The 17,569-nt window shown below is 43.8% G+C and overlaps 1 pseudogene; it reads right to left on the bottom strand.

Annotated features, from left to right (window-relative positions):
- Nucleotides 1-9,037: 9,037 nt before the first annotated feature.
- Nucleotides 9,038-13,530, bottom strand: LOC127670136 (histone deacetylase complex subunit SAP18-like; annotated as a pseudogene).
- Between the last annotated feature and the right edge of the window lie 4,039 nt (nt 13,531-17,569).

Genomic DNA, 17,569 nt, shown 5'->3' with positions numbered 1-17,569 from the left:
CTGAAGTCACTGAATTTGCATCGTTTACAGGTGATGTAGGGCAGACTAAGGCCAGAGGATGATGGGTAAAATCTCCATCAGAAGAGGAGAGCATTTATGATGGCCGGAGGTTTCATTTATGATGGTGAGAGATGAGGTTTCCATGTTCTCCTTTTTCTCAAACCAACATCCTGTAGCTGTCGACTCTGATCACTCCTCTTTTCCATAAGCAACAATCGTCTTCCTGTTAGAACTCCATAGGCACTTGAACACAGTCATTTTATTGCACATTTATTTAATCATTGAATGTGTGTAGAAGGGGGCGGGCAAGCAGAACTCAGAGGTCAGTTTTCTCCTTCCATCTTGTGGGCCTTTGAGAATGGAACTCATTAGTGTTGACATCAAGTGTCTTTACCTGCCGGGCAAGCCAGCCAGCCTCCATTAGGTCTTCTTAATCATGGAATACTGGCTTCTATCACATTTAACAGGGCTACTTGACCATGTGCTGCGTAGTAACCCTCTTAGTCACAGGTTGGGCTTACTGTTACTTAGGAACACCATGGAATCGTACCCACTGGAAGCACTCCAAGCTCCAAACTCCAAAATCTGAATCATCTGCTTGTGTTATGAAGCCAACAGTCACTGACTGGCCTAGCATCAGTGGACCCAAACCTTTGACCTGCCCTTCCCATCTGAGGTGAAGAGAAAATGACAAAACAGTTAGCCTCAATCCAGTTTATCCTTTTGGCGTTGCTGCAACAGAACACTTGAGCTTCAGTTACTTAACATAAAGAGAACAGCACTTGGCTCAGAGTTCCGGAGGCTGAGACATACAAGATTGAACTGCCCCTTCAAGCCAGGTCCTTCTGCTTTTTAAAACATTGCAGGATACGATACATCACGAGAGGACACAGCTAAGAGAAGAGGATAAGCAAGCCTGATTAGTAACAAACCCACTATCAAGCTAATGAATCCAGTCTCAGGAGGACAGCCATGTCTATTCATGAGCAAAGAAAGAATCCTCGTGACCTAGCTATCAGCCACTTGGTAAAGATCCTGCCTCTAAACACTCACAGTGAGTAAATACTAGGGAGGAGAGTGTTTCTGAATAGCACAGAAATATGAGGCAGAGAGGTACCTGCCAACAGGATTAGTGGGTGATCAGGCAGACACTCTAAGATAAACACAAGTTTATCCCCTCACATCTGCCAAGCCTTGAAGAACAGCTGTGTGGTGTCTCTCCAACTCTCCACCCATTGACTAGTTCTGCCTTGCGTATAGCAGCTATAAGAGATGGGGCAAAGGTGGAACTAAAGGAAATTACATATGAGAGTGGTTTTATTGGCATTAAGGAACTGACACCAGATTTCTCTTCATATAGAGGACAGTGGGTCACCAAGTGCCGTAAACTCAGTAGGAAGAGCACTGTTGACTCCATGGGAACTCTCAACAGATATGGCTTCTGCCTTTTGAGTATGAAATGCTTTGTGTGTTGACTCTTCTGTTCCCTACTTCTGGAAACAGAACCAGATTATAACTCAGCCCACAGAATTCATATTGCTTTTACTTGACACCCCTCCCTCCCTATATTTTTAGCATTAAAACCCAGTTTTGCTAGAAAGCAGGAGTTTTAATAACCCAGCGCAACTCTTCTTGACCCAAAATTGAGTAGTTTGGTTTCTGACAGTGGAGAGAAATTTAATGGGGAGGTGGGGGAGGAACAAAAAGAAGCACAGAAGGCAGATTAGTTCCAAGAAAAAAATCTTAATGAGATAGGATCTCTTAGAATTGACTCTCAATGTGACAAAAATTTTCTTCAAGCTCTGCCCCTACTCCCACCCCCCATCACTCCTGATTCTCTCTCTGCCTTCATTTGGCATTACTGTACAGCATTTACAGTGTGCTTTTCCTGCTCTAGCTCTATCTTAATAACAGGTTGGCCCACAGTTTTCCCACTTCCCAAAGGGAAACACTACATCACTAGGCTATGACTTCTACTTTTTGATGTAAAAGACACATTTCCAATTTAGTAGGTTGACAGAGAGCCCCCATTTTAACCTGGGGTCTGTACCCATAAATAATTTCATAGAATATATACTGTTATTGTAAGACCCCCAAAAACCGAGGGTGCCCCAGCACCCCACACCCCAGAAGGTGACACCCAAATCATTTGCGAGAAACGGTCTCGATGCAATAACATGAGAGTTTCTTTATTCCAGAATTCTGGGTTCCACAGCCGTACACCATGCAGGGGTAGAGGACTGAGGACCATGAGTGCTGAATTGCGACAGCTTTTATAAGCTTATGACAAAGCCCTCGAATTACAACCCAATCATTTCTTAGCATGGAGAGCCCTCGAAATGTGAGCCAATTGATTTGTACCATTCCATAGTTTTTAGGCCAATCAGTTTAGATTATCGGAGCCCGTGCTCAGTGGACCAATTAGTTTCCTATAATGTCTACAGCTGCGTGAACTCATGCTTAGGGGTAATGGCGTAAGTTTACAGAAGCAAGATAAGCTTAGCCCATTTCCAGTTATCCTATGGGGCCAGGATCACCTATTCAAGGCCTTCCTGGTAGGTCTAAACAAAAGGCGGGCTCTGGAATGTGACCTTTTACCTAGTTTCTAACAAAGTGAGATAGCATTTTAAACTTCTGACTTCTTGGGGTCATTAGAGTTAGGCTGTATTATTTTCTATCCTTTCATTATTTTGCATGTTTTAAAAGTCATTACACCATACCACACTGGCCACAACGTCAAGTTAAGGGTGAAGTCAACATTGCAACCCTGGCATTCTGGCTTCAGGATGCGTGCCCTTGACTAACATACTGTGGCACCATGGGGACTTGAGGTATGGATCCAGGAAGATTGTTCCATCTATGTCCCTTTAAGGTTAGATTCATTTCACATGTTAGTGATTCCCAGCTCTTCCGGTAATTTCCTCAGCTGCTCCCTCAGTCTCTCTTCTCAGAGATTTATTCCCTTACATATGTTTATCTGCATTTTGCATTTGGAAGTACAAGACTAGAATATGGGGCATTGTGCGTTGTAAGCAAGCACCCCACCCCCAAACTACATCTCAGCCCAGAAGATCCTCTAACTGCCTGCAGTTACATGGAACGGGTTGCCTGGAAGGGAAGCTGGGGATGTATGGGAAGGCGGCAAAAAGAGATGGAGACCAAGACAACATTGCTGTTCAAGGTCTCAAAGTTTAATGGAGGACTCCAAATATATAGGCAGGGGGAAACCCTTCCCCCAAAGGCTGGAAACTTCTCCACAGAACCAGTTCAGTTGCTCCACAGGTGGCCAGTGTCCTTGAAGTGCAGGTCCTTGAAGAACAATGGGCTTCACCTTGGTCTGAGTTCCCACTCAAAGGCCAGGAGAGGAACTTCACTTTGGTCAATGTCAAATTCCTGCCTGGTGGCATGGCACCCCAATTAGGCTCTCTACAAGACCCTATCACTTTTGTTTGTTTGTTGTTTGTTTGTTTGAGACAGGTTTTCTATGTGTAGCCTTGACTGTCTTGGAACTTGCTCTATAGACCAGGCTGACTTGGATATCCGCTTGTCCCTACCTCTGCCTCCCAAGCACTGGGATTAAAAATGTGCACTGCCCAGCGAGACCACACAGTTAGAAAAGCGACACTGCTAATGTGCACATCATCTCTCAGTCTCTCTCTCCCCTCCTTTCACCACCAAGCCTCCTAGAACGGCTCTCTGACCCCTTTCCATCCTGGGCACCTGAGTGTTCTGCTATCTGGCCTCCTTCAAAGCTCTGCCACAGTTACTGCTTCATGACCAACCTCGACTATGACTTTCAGCTGCTCTTCTGCCTGTGACTCCGTGGCATTTGACTGTGAGCCAGGCCTCCTTTGAAATTCCCCACCCCTTTGACAATATGACAAATCACTCTCCTTTCCATGCTCCTTCCCTCTCCCCACCGCCCTTACAACTCCATGTCACCTTCTGGAATAGATAACCTCATGATCCGGGCTCCCTTGCCCACAAGTGGGTGTGTTACAAGAGTCTACCCCTGGCTTTTTCTTCTTCATTTGCTTTGCCTGCTGACCTAAATGATCTTGCCTCCACCCACAACTTAAATTATTACCTCTCTTTTTAATCTTTGTTTCCAGGGCCAGCCCCCTCTGACATCTAGCCCAGCATTCCATCCTCCAGCTGAACATCTTGGGCTGGACTGTCTCCATCTGGGCAAGGAAAACTGTCCCTCTCGACTCTCACACGGAGAGCAGGGCTCACTTAGTGTTAGCCGAGGACCGGAGAGGCATACGCTTCCAGCATCAATACTGTGCTCACTCGGTTTGCAAGAACTCTCGGTTCTGATAGTGCAAAAAAGTGGGGAAGGGGGGAAACTCATGAGGAATGTGAAGCGTAAACACAAATCAGCTGGAGCAGGAAAACACACCTCATATTTTACGTTGGCTGTCCAATGACTAACCACGAACATGTTTCCACGAATTGCTGATCTATTCATTTTTCCTTTGCCGATGGTTTCAAGAGACACTACAATTTATACCACCCCCCTTTTTTTTTATTCCACAGTCTCCTGGATTGTCCCTTGGAGATCCCCTGGGACCTCTGTAGATGAGCATGTAGCCTGCTCCTCCCTTTCAAACAAGACACTCACGTCTGGTTTCTCCCGTTTGATTAAGAGCCTGGGCGGTGGGTCATGACCTTTACTCTGGCCAAAAAAAAAAAAAAAAAAAAAAATTTAGTTGGAACTCCCCCCCCCCCCCCAAGAAAAGAAATAAACTCAAAAAAAACTGGAAACCATTAGAAATTGCCCATTTTCCTACAACCCAAAGTCATTGAATAGGATTGGCAAGAGATCACGGTCGATGATGCTCTTTGTAAAGATGTCCAAAAACAACCAGCTACATGTTCATCCTTACAATTAAGCAGCAGTACCCAACCCTCTCCAACCCAAGGAACAGGTCTGAGCTGCAGGCAGAGATACTTCCGTGTGGTTTTGATGTAGTCTAAAGCCTTTGCTTCGGAGGTACGGAACAACCTTATTAGCTCGTCGAGATTCCGGATGATAAGAATGCCGGGAGTTCTCGTGGATGGAGAGTCAGGGAAACTTGTGCCTCTGCCGAAGGGGGGCGCATCCTGGGACACTGTGAGTCTGAAGTCCTGGCACACAGTGAGTGAGTTTGTAATGTGCGCATGAGAAAGCAAACACGTGTAGCAGGAGGAGGCACAGAGCAGAGAGGAGGGAAGGAAGGAACTACAAGAACTCAGACAGCAACAGAGATAAGGAAAGACAGTCAGGGACTGGACTCGGGGGCCGTGAGGACTTTAATACGCAACTGGTCCCGGTCAGTAAACTCTCTTGCTTGGGCTGGTTCTTACGAACTTTCTTTCTCACAGTGTCACTCCTTGCGGTACAAACCTTTAGAAACTCCTCCTGGGCCTCTCATCTGCAGTAAAAAGAGCCCGCCCGTTGTCACCAAGGCCCATTTGCGTGCAAATTTTCTGGTCACACTACTCTTGGGTCCAGGAAAGCCAGAAAACCGCGTGCACGGTGCCTTGACGGAGACTTACCTCCTGCTCGTCGGTATATGACGCATATATGATGGTTTCTCGACCAGGCTCATTTCTGTAGTGCGAGGATGACTGCTCCAGGTTTGTCTGATGGATGCTCGCTCCCCACCCCCTCCTTTGCCCGCATCCAATGTGCTTCCTTCCTCCCCGGCTCCCTCACACGCGCTACAGACTCTGCATTGAAAGCATACTTACCAAACAAAAGAATGAGCGGATGTTTGATTGGAGGGGCATCCCCATCCTCTTCAAGTCACCTCAAGCATCCGTCTCCTTTCTTAGCAAGAACAAAAATTATTCTTATTACTGGCTCATTTTTCACAGGTAGATCTTGGATGCCAAGTCATGTAGTCATATTAGCGACATTTTCTGCTTCTTTCCCCATTTCCTTCCATTTTTCTCCTCCCTCCATCCCTTTACCCATTCTTCTCTCCTCCCCTCTCCCCCTTCTCAGCAGCCATCCTGAGTCTCATCTATCTCTGTGAGAAGAGGCAATGGGGGTCTTTTTTTGATATATTCTTTATTTACATTTCAAATGATTTCCCCTTTCCTTGATCTCCCCTCCCATAAGCTCTCTCCCCTCCCCCTGTTCCCCAATCCACCCCTTCCTGCTTCCCTGTCCTGGTATTCCCCTACACTGCTGCACTGAGCCTTTCCAGGACCAGGGGCCACTCCTTCCTTCTTCTTGGACATCATTAGATATGTGCATTGTGTCTTTTGGTATTCCAAGCTTCTAGGCTAATATCCGCTTATCAGTGAGTGCATGCCATGTGTGTTCGTTTGAGACTGGGTTGCCTCACTTAGTATGATGTTCTCCAGCTCCATCCATTTGTCTAAGAGTTTCATGAATTCATTGTTTCTAATGGCTGGATAGTACTCCCTTGTGTATATATACCACATTTTCTGTATCCATTCCTCCATTGAGGGACATCTGGGTTCTTTCCAGCTTCTGGCTATTATAAATAGGGCTGCTATGAACATAGTGGAGCACATGTATCCTTATTACATGCTAGGGAATCCTCTGGGTATATGCCCAGGAGTGGTATAGCAGGGTCCTCCAGAAGCGTCCTGCCCTGTTTTCTGAGGAACCACCAGACTGATTTCCAGAGTGGTTGTACCAGCTTACAATCCCACCAACAATGCAAGAGTGTTCCTCTTTCTCCATATCTTTGCCAACACCTGCTGTCTGCTGAGTTTTTAACCTTAGCCATTCTGACTGGTGTGAGGTGAAATCTCAGGGTTGTTTTGATTTGCATTTCCCTAAGGACTAATGATGTTGAACATTTCTTACGGTGCTTCTCAGCCATCCCAAGTTCTTCAGGTGAAAATTCTTTGTTTAGCTCTGTACCCCATTTTTAATAGGGTTATTTGGTTTTCTGGGGTCTAACTTCTTGAGTTCTTTGTAATGGGGGTCTATTTACCTGAGATTTTCATCTTTTACAGGCTTGGGTACACCTCCTGGGCCTTAGACACACACCCTGTCTACTTAGACACGTCATGGCCAGGGAAAGGTTCCGCAGAAGAGTCAAGCAGTCTGAATGCAGTTTTGTGTGACTTATCGATGCAAAATTCCGACATGAAGAATTGAGGTCAGTGCTGAAGGCCAGCAGTCCCTAGCATCAAAGGATCCAACCTCTGAATTTCATTTATATTGACAGCAGTGTGGCCTGGGATTTAGAAAGAAACCCCTTTAAGGCTTATGTTTTCTTCAGTGCCATAGCATAGCATAGGTGTAATTTTCCCAGTAACAACATAGGGCTTCTATAAAAGTATAAATAACGTAAAAGCAACCCCGTGGTAAGGAACGGTGCAGATGTCTGTTAGAAGGGTTTGATCTTCTCGCTTTTCAGAGCTCTTCCTTTGCAGAGCCTCCCCCAAACTCAACTCCAGGCTTAGGGTTCCATGCCGAAGGCACTAGACTCCCTGCCGCCTCCACCGTTCAATGTGCATAGGAGAAAACACTCACACAGCCTGACACGCTACATTTGGGGTGTGATTATCATTTTAAAATGCACACAATAGGAGCTGGAGAGAGGATGGCTCAGTTAGGAACACTTGCCGCTCTTGCTGGGGACCCAGCGTGGCCTCCCAGCACCTGTTTTGGGTGGCTCGTAACTGCTGTAACCTGGGTTAGGAAACGGGGTGCCTTCTTCTGGCCTCTGCAGTACCTGCTTTCACATGGTGTATATGCACACACTCAGGCATGTAATAACGCAAATAAATCGTTAAGGATTCGCATAGGGATGGTAGGCTTACATGTTTTTATCTTATGGGGTCCGCATAATTATTAACACGGAGGGGAAAGAGGGAAGATAAGAAGGAAATAAGAGAACCCTGGAATTAAAACACAGTGCTGCAGTTCAAGAGAACCCAGCACTTTGAAAACCACTTCTGCTTGGGCTGGAACTGTTGCCGAGCATAGCAAGTGAGAAGACCCAAGGAGAACAGAGACTGGAGGTACGGTGAAGACACAGCACGATAATCACTGGCCCACGAAGCTGAAGTCCGTGCTCACTCGGAACTTGATGAGGCCTTCTGTCTCTATGAGCGGTACTTAGTCCACACTGCTTCTCCAAGTGTGAAGAGATGCTCTGGGTAGAATCACACTAAAACCATAAAAGCATGCTGGTGGAAAGGGAAAGACCACATGGGAAAATAAGTTGGGGTGATGGTAAAGAAGAAAGATCCAGGGTACAACCAGCAGGGCCCCCTGCAATGACATCACAACTGCAGCTACCGGTCTGAGTGAGCCTCAGTAGAGGGAGATTTGGTTGTGCCTCCCCACTGAATTAACAGATAATTTAAATTATCTTCCCTGGGTGTTGAGCATGTGTTCTAGAGAAACGGAGTCAATTCTTGCCTCGCAACCCTCTGGATTCTGGAAATTGAACTCAGGTCAGGAGCCAGCAAGCATCCTTGTCTGTCAGTCCATCTAACCATCTTGCACCAGAGGGTCTTATCCATTCTCCTGAATTACTAGAGATAGATGGAAAACCAGAAAAATGGGAAAGTTAGGGCTCAGTCCAAGTGACCCAGAAACTAACACCAGAACTTACTTTTGAGACCACACACACACACACACACACACACACACACACACACACACACACACACGCACGCACACACACACACACATGTGCATGTATAACTAATGATTTTGCCTAATTTAGCATTGATTATTTAGTATATAAAGTGAATGCAACTTTAAATAACTCTAATCCAAGTTTTCCTTATATTTTTGTTATTGTATTGATGTAATGCTACTGAGCTTGCTGTGAATAAACTACTAAAAAAAAAAACCTATGGCCTTTCTTTAACATGCCAAAGTACATCCAATCCTAAATAAATGTGTTATGATTCATTGACATCTTAAAGGCCTAATGGCAAAGTTTGGGAAAGGAAAAGATTAAGTTTATTTTACAATCTGGACAAAAAAATAACTTCAGCAAAGTCAACAGAATTCAATGTGGTCTCATCAGCCCAAAGTCAATAGAATTCACTACAGTCTCACCGGCCCTGACGAAGGCAGCTCCTGATTTGGAGGAGCTATGGCTGTGCCCAGATGATTCCCTATTTGGAACTTCTGTGACTGCAGGGTCATGGAATCATCAGTGCCCTTCCTGGACCAGACGTGGTGCTGCCGATCTCCTTAACTCGGTATCTAGATCTTTTAAGATCCATAAAAACAATTGCAAAATTGAAGCTGTGTGCCTTTCTTTCTGGATTCTGGGTGGATGCCCTTTACTAAACTAGTCAGTTTTTTCAAAGTTGCAATCAGCGTAGATCTGCAGTGCGCTCCAGATGTTCCGGAGGGAGGGAGGATTTGTCCATCCGATGATGGTGGCGGCGACCCGCAGCAGGAGCAAGCAGATCTTCTCAGCAGATCTTCTCGGCTACTCGACTCCTTAATTTCCGCCTGGGTGATGCGTGATTCCACAGCCATCTTCCTCCTTCATTAAGGAGCCGTTGGCCATAACCCCTGACCCCTGCAGCGAGCAGGAGCTTATCATCTTAGACTACTTACTTTGACATTAGAAATGACCTATGTTGTAAAACTAGTTTAGTTTAGTTATAGAGACAGCGAGTCTAAATTAACTGGGCCCAGCGGTTGAAGGAAGGAGCATTTGGCTTCTGACAGAATAACTCACATTTTTGAAGGAGAGCCAACACCCTTAAAGAACAGGCATTTGCATTCTGCATTCAGTGCAACAAGCAACAGAAAACATAGTTTATATCTACTTCCCTTTATTAATTTGCTTTTCTGAAGTCAGCCGCTAGTATGGTGGTTCCCTCCCACCCTTGTTTTTTTAATTTTTATTTATTTATTTATTTACTGCCCCTGGGATGGTGCCTGACCACAATGGGGCACAACTGGAAGACGTAAGAGGGCTGATTTGAAAATGTCACAAAGGTTGTTAATAATCTCCCATTGACCTAAGAGGTTTATTAATTAATCCCGCTGGCAATCAAGTTCACCGCGTCGAGGGCTTTGTTTCCTAGGGAATCAACGTAAATGGAGAAAAAAAAAGGCAGATAAAAGACATTTTTGAATATTTTAATTTTAAAATGAAATAGCAAAAATGTAAATATCACCAGGGAGTTGCCAAATATGTAGGCCTTTATATGTCTGTCTCCTCCCTGCCCCCACTCTCGTGCCTCCGGATGAACAGCTCTGGGAAAAAAAAGCCTTTAGTCAAAGAAAGTTTTCTTATTCACAGTGATCTCAATCCCATGCTACATCTTGAGCTATCATTTAATCTACACAAATCACAACTATTTTATTTTAGAGCTTTAAAAAAAGAGAATAAAGTTTCCATGTTCTGTAAGACTTTTGGTCTATATTAAAAGATTATTTTTATAACTGATGCTAAATTGACTTGGTTTTCATAGTTGTTCTCAATTAGACCAAAGTAACTCCTTTCAGAGTGCATATACATACACAACAAAACACAAAGATATAAAAATAGATGGTTTATTTGGGGGGAGGGATAGAATGCTATCTGGAAGTGCAGTAGACAGATTTTTTTCCCATTGCATATTACTTACTTGCAGTCTAGCATCATTAACTTTAATTATGTCTGGTCTATAAATCAAATTTATCCCTTGGAATTTGCTTTGTCATATAATCACCTCATTTCTATTTCATTCATTATCATCATCAACAACAACAACAAAAATAGTTGAGTTATCCTCTGAGATACCTCGCAGCTAATCTTTTAGTTTCATTTCTGTTACTGTGATAAAATACTCTGAACCAAAGCAACAAAGAGGCAAAGGGTTTATGTGACTTGTATTTCCAGGTTACTAACCCCAGGTTACAGGGAGATCAAGGCTGATGTTTCAAGGGTCACCTCATATCCACAGTCACAACTGTGAGAGATGAATGCCCCCATGGTGACTGGTTTTACTTCAGCTAGCTTTCTCCTGCCATGTATAGTTCAGGACCCCCTGCTAGGGAATGGTTTCACCCACAGTGGACTGGGTCTTCCTTCATTGATGATCAAGAAAATCCTCCCATAGACATCCTAACGGCCAGCCTGATCTAAATAATTCCCCATGTAAAACACCCTTTCCAGGCAACTGTAGATTGTGGGAATTTGATATTTCAAACCAATCACCACAGTTGACCTGTGCATAGCACTTACAGAGAGTTCTAGTCAGAAAGCACGCTTGAAATATAAAAAGAAAGACAAATTTTTATTAGAGGACAAAAGATAGGAAGATCAAAGCTTTTTAAATGCCTAAGAACTTGCTGGAATATTGCCTTTATCCTGAATATCTTGAAAAGTTTTTTTTTTCTGATACCTATAATTAAGAGCTAATAAACGTATGCCTTGGGTGAATTTTTGGAATAATCCACTCAAGAGTTGAAAGGAAAGAAATACTACCAAAGATATTTTTTGAATGGCATTCAGAGATCCATCAAAAGAGATTCTTAGAACCTGAAGTGGGGTGATATGGTCCCTGTAGATTGGAAATCCTGTGCTTAGGCAGATGGCTCAAGGTGAGTGTGGGAGTATGTAGATCCAATGAAAACCTCAAACATTTTAAAAGTAACTAATTAGTGTGTGTGTATGTGTGTGTATATGTGTGTGTGTGTGTGTGTGTGTGGTGTGTGCGTGTATGTGTTTGTATGTATGTGTATATGTGTGTGGTGTGTGTGCATATGTTTGTGTATGTGTGTGGTGTGTGTATCTGTGGTGCATGTGTGTGTGTGTATATGTGTGTGTGTGTGTGTGGTGTGTGCGTGTATGTGTTTGTATGTATGTGTATATGTGTGTGGTATGTGTGCATATGTTTGTGTATGTGTGTGGTGTGTGTATCTGTGGTGCATGTGTGTGTGTGTGTTTGCACGCACGTGCGCGCACATATGTGTGTATATGTGTGTATGTGTGTATGTGTGTGTATATGTGTGTGTGGTGTGTGTATGTGTGTCTGGTGTGTGTATGTGTGTGGTGTGTGTATGTGTATGTGTGTGTGGTATGTGTGTATGTGTGTGTGTGGTGTGCGTGTGTATGTGTGTGGTGTGTATGTATATGTGTGTGTATGTGTGTGGTATGTGTGTGTGGTGTGTATATGTGTGTGTATGTGGTGTGTGTGTGTGTATATGTGTGTGTGTGGTGTGTGTATGTGTGTCTGGTGTGTGTATGTGTGTGTGTGGTGTGTGTGTATGTATATGTGTGTATGTATGTGGTATGTGTGTATGTGTGTGTGGTGTGTGTATGTGTGTGTGCACAGCTGGCTGAAAAGATACACAGAATAGCTCTCTGTTTCATCTATCAGAAAGTCTCTCTTGGAGCCAATGATATGGCTTGAATGGTAAAGGCACTTGCCACCAAGCCTGGTGACCCAAGTTCAATTCCTGAGACTCACATGATAGAAAAAGAGAAGCCATTTCTATAAGTTGTCCTCTGACCACCACATGTGCCCCACCCAATAACTAATTAAGTACATGTAAAACCAATAAGAACACTCGAGATTTAAACAATATGGCACCTCATTCTACCTCAAGCAGGACTCACTTCTAACAGATGCCTGTAAGTGTATTCTAGTGGAGCTGAAAATCAGATGAGAAGAGCTGAGAGAGAAAAAGAGAGAGACAAAGACAGAGACACAGAGAGAGAGACAAAAAGACAGAGAGACTGAGAGAGAGAGAGAGAGAGAGAGATGTGTGTACTTATTTATAGACCTGTGGAAGAACTGTTGCAACTAAGCAAGCAAGGATAGGCCAGCCGGAATCAGTAAAATAGTAATCTTCATCTAGACAGGGCCAATCTAGACCCCGGCCAACCTAATCAGCATATAGCCCCATGACTTCTAAAATATCCTGCAACCAGAAGAAAATGAACTTGATGTGGTTGAGTACACATACTGATCGCTAAGGATATGATGTTTCCTCAACACCACTAAGAAAAATTACCAAATGAAAACAGCACAATGTTTGCGCTCAGGTGGTGGAGTGGTTCCTAGCATGTGCAAAACCCTGGCTCTGATCCCAACACTACATAAGCCTAGAGTGATGTAATCCTGTAATCCCATCAATGGGGAGGTAGAGACAGAAGAATCATCCTCAGGTTACATGAGTTCGAGGCTAGCCTGTCTCAAAACCAAAACCAAAACAACAATAAAACAACTCCCCCCAAAACCAAAACACTTCCTGCTGCTTTGGTAAGAATAGGCTAGGAAAAATGGTACTTTTACTGGACGGTGTGTCACCAATGAACAGTTAAAGCAGGCCAGCCTCAGACATCCTGGACTCATGCTATGTTATTCTGAACAGTGAACTTCTTGTAACCAGAATCCAGTTTATTTCCCGTGCCTGTAACTTTTTGAAATAAATAGACCATCAATGAGACAATAAATAAAAGCTCAGTTTTCCCAGGTCCTACTTCAAGAGAGCATCCCTGAAAACAGCTCAATTATTTGCCTCCCAGTGAAAAAACACATTCAACACACCTCATTACTGTAGCTCTCACCTCTGAGGCAGGCCATGGTGCCGGGAATCTAAAGAGAGATGAGTGTCAGAGAAAATGGGCAAGGTTTTCATCTCCAACTTTCTCTCGAGAAATTGAAATAATCAGCATGGAGGAAGGATTCTTTGTTGTAGGCAAGAGCAGCTAGGTTATTAACTTCTCGGTGGCACATAAATCATAAAGGATTTTTTTCCCCTATGGTTCTTCAAATTAGCTAATCTATTTAAGACCTTTACTTCAGTTCATCATATGCAAGGCTATAAAACCGTGGAGGCTGTTTTTAGAAATAAAAAAAAAAATTCCTATAGAAAAAAAAAACAAACAAAAGCAAAAAGCAAAACAAAACAAAAGGCAAAGCTGGCCTGGGTCTTGTAAATCAAGGACAGAATCAATATTTAACAGGAAAATGACTTATGTGCGGTAAGAGCACCAAGGTGCTTGTATTTACTAGTATACAATGTTGAGACTGGAAGACTATGGGGACTTTGGAAGTTAGACTAAATGCATTCTGCATTATAATATGGCGGCAATCTTATGGGAGCCAGGGTATGGTGGTAGTTTGAATGAAAATCTCTCTCTCTCTCTCTCTCTCTCTCTCTCTCTCTCTCTCTCTCTCTCTCTCTCTCTCATACACACACACACACACACACACACACACACACACACATACTTCCCCCCCTCCACCAAAACTCCCATGTTTATCTCAGATGTTTGAATACAGAGTCCCTCAGTTCTTGGAGATCTTTGGCATAGATCAAATGTAGCCTTGATGGAGGAGGTGTGTCACTGAGGGCAGGGTGGGATGTTTCAAAAGCCCAAACCATTCCCAGTTAGCTCTCTCTACCTCCCATTCGCCATTCAGGAAGTGAGCCCTCAGCTGTACTTGTCACCACGGCTTTCCTATACCATCTCGGACTCCAGCCCTCTGAAACTATCATTCCAATTAAACACTTTGATTTGTAAGTCATCTCAGCCATGGTGTTTTTGTCACAGAAATAGACAACTAACAATCTGGTAGATGCTCAGTCTGTGAGCATCTACCACGGCATCTCAAACTGATGTTAAAGACCCAAGGGTTTCCTGGAGAAGTGTTTATTTTCAGTCTGCTGATTGTACTTATCAAAGCAATGAGCAGTAAGCACTGTGACGGGGTAGATGAATGCACCAACAAGAGTGGAAGCCCATCAAACAAAAGGCTTTCCTTCCTCCATGTTATTTTACCTGGGGCTATACCAGAAGATTTTGCCTATGCTTGAGATGGGTCTTCTCACACATCTTAAGGCAAACAAGACACACCCACTGGCCAACTTCATATAGACAATCCCTTCCTCTTCAAGGCTTCTTTTCCAGGTTACTCTTAAGTTGTGCCAAGTTGACACAAGTAGCTATCGCAAACCCCCATCTGGAATTTCCTACCGATGGGTATGTGGCCAAGTTATTTAAATTCACTCCATCATGGCCTAGGTATCCCAGCAAGTGCTGAGGACAACTTGAGCTGGCCCAAGGCACAGAAGAGCTGTGTTATTGATCTGCTTGGGATCCTGATGCAGGACATTTCTGTGTCTTGGGAATCCCTTTCAGAATATTGCCGAGTAGCTTAGCTTTGGGAAGAAGATGATGAAACTGAGGTAAATATATTTAGGGTTGTATTATTCTTATCTGATGTTAATTATTCAAATATAACTTTGTATTGGTCCATAACATGAGAGTTGGTCATAAAAATAGTCCAAAAGGATGGTTTTTAAGCATTGTCTTCATCAGGGTGTCTATTACTGCACAAACATCCTGACCAAGAAGCAAGTTGGGGAGGAAAGGGTTTATTCAGCTTACACTTCCACATTGCTGTTCATCACCAAAGGAAGTCAGGACTGGAACTCAAGCAGTTTAGGAAGCAGGAGCTGATGCAGAGGCCATGAAGGAATGTTCCTTACTGGCTTGCTTCCCCTGGCTTACTCAGCATGCTCTCTTATTAAATTCAAGACTACCAGCCCAGGGATACCAGCCCAGGGATAGCACCGCCTCACCACTTGATCACTAATTAAGAAAATGCCTTACAGCTGGATCTCATGGAGGCATTTCCTCACCTGAAGCTTTCTTTGTGATAACTCTAGCTTGTGTCAAGTCAACACACAAAACCAGCCGGTACAAGCGTATGTAGCTAACTTACATTGGACCACTCCTTCTTAAATTATAAACACAGAAAATATGGTAGCCGGTTTGTTCCATAAACCAGTCTCAAGGATTATTTGTCTGTTCTCTGAAGTTTAAAGGCCTTTAGAAAACTTTTTCCAACTGTTAAGATTTGCCAATCATTTCTTCTTGTCACTCCCAGTTTTACAAATGGTTGCAGAGAGAACCCAATGGGGAAACTCAAAGTCAAGATTAATACCCCACTTATTTGTTTAAGCAATCTCAGTAGTTCATTTATCAGCTCCCACTAAGTTGCATTAACTGCTTCTCTGGGTTGTAAATCATTCTTATTAAGCCACAGGGATTTCAGGAGGAAGTTTGGGCGTGCTAGCCAGGGAGAGAGAGGGTAACTCACCCTAAATGTCCTTAAACCAGAAGGTTCTGGATTCATCTCATCTTTGAATCAAGACCTAAAATGCCTCATTTTTTATAACATTCGTTGTTTTTATTTCATGGAAAATAAATACTCCACAGCAGCAAACAGGAAACGTACTAACATCTTTACATTTCCATAATAAAAAGGATGCATCTCTTCATTTTAAATCCCTTTAGAGCGCATGTCCACCGCCTACTGGTGGCCGTCTCCCAGAAAGCCAGGTTTCATCAAAGACAAGAGTGCTCACCCCCAAAGTATGCTTTAGATGACTTCTTTCATGGAGACCTAAAGCTCCTCACTGGAGCTATCATGATGCATGGTACAAGACGACAAAAAGGTGCGGTGCTTTCCTAGAAAGATCTTAACTGCAAATGGGGCTGAGCTCTGGAAGCACATTCTAAACCATTCATTGTCCTTTGTATACATCCGCGGTGCCCCCTTCGTGTCCGATAACTCCGGCTAACATTCTGTGGGCAAGCATGACCCCATCCATTCATTCCACAGAGCGGTGAATAATTCATATAGTAAGTTTTACCCTGGGCAAGGCACATTAACATCAGGAGGCATTCAAGGAGAGTCATTCAAGCAACAAAACGGCCATTCATGCTTTCGATGTGAACCATTGAATCTTGCCAGTTGAGTTAAAGAATGAACAAAGTCAATTCATCAGACATCTCTCGAGCATCTGTAACACGACTGCCTGCGTGGAAAAAAAAATGTTCCATTCTTGGAGTCGTCTTACCTGAGGTGGGAAATGCCAGTCATTGCAACTTGAAGCAAGTCTGGACTGGTTGGGAAAAGAAGGTGGTTCAAAGCATCCCGACTCCCTTTGAGCACAGAGCTCTGTCTCATCTTGCTCCCAGGCCCCTTCTCCCCTTTCTTCTTGAGCTACCCACCCACCTTGAAGAGAATGGCTCAGGGGTAGCTGGCTTCACTTGACAGTAACTAACCTTTGTTTGGAGATGAGGGGCTTCATTACGCTTGGCAAGGACTGGCTATTGCTGTTCACTGGTTGCTTTTTAAGACACAGAGAAGAAGGGTGTGTGTGCATGCCTTTAAGAATTCATTTGCTAGGGCAAAAGGCAGCATGGACTTGACCTCTGCAGAGACTCCATTGGGAAGGGTCTCCCACAGACACCCAAGCAGCCAAAATGTCCTCCCAAATGGGTCTCTAAAGAGAATCAAATTTTCCCCCAGAAGTTGCAGCAGAAAAGAGAGCAGCTCCCAAAGCACACACATCCATCTTTTCTGACCAACACCCTTCAAGCATCTGTCTCGGCTTTTCCACTCCAGGATTGGGAGACGCTACCCATGTTACTCTTGTGTCTGTTAACTGACTCCTGCCTGTAAATCTCTGACTACTATCTGAAAGGTTTCTGGGAGAAAGGGGTAGCTGGAATCAAAGAAATAGTCATAAAAGGGGGAAACTCAAAGTGCCAGGTTGAAATGGCAAATTGCCATTACCAAAATGTTTGGTAACCTTGCTCACATT

The sequence above is a fragment of the Apodemus sylvaticus genome, chromosome 19, assembly GCF_947179515.1.
Source record: "Apodemus sylvaticus chromosome 19, mApoSyl1.1, whole genome shotgun sequence".
Lineage (NCBI taxonomy): Eukaryota > Metazoa > Chordata > Mammalia > Rodentia > Muridae > Apodemus > Apodemus sylvaticus.
The sequence above is the reverse complement of the archived record's forward strand: the minus strand, read 5'-3'. Positions and strand labels throughout refer to the sequence as shown.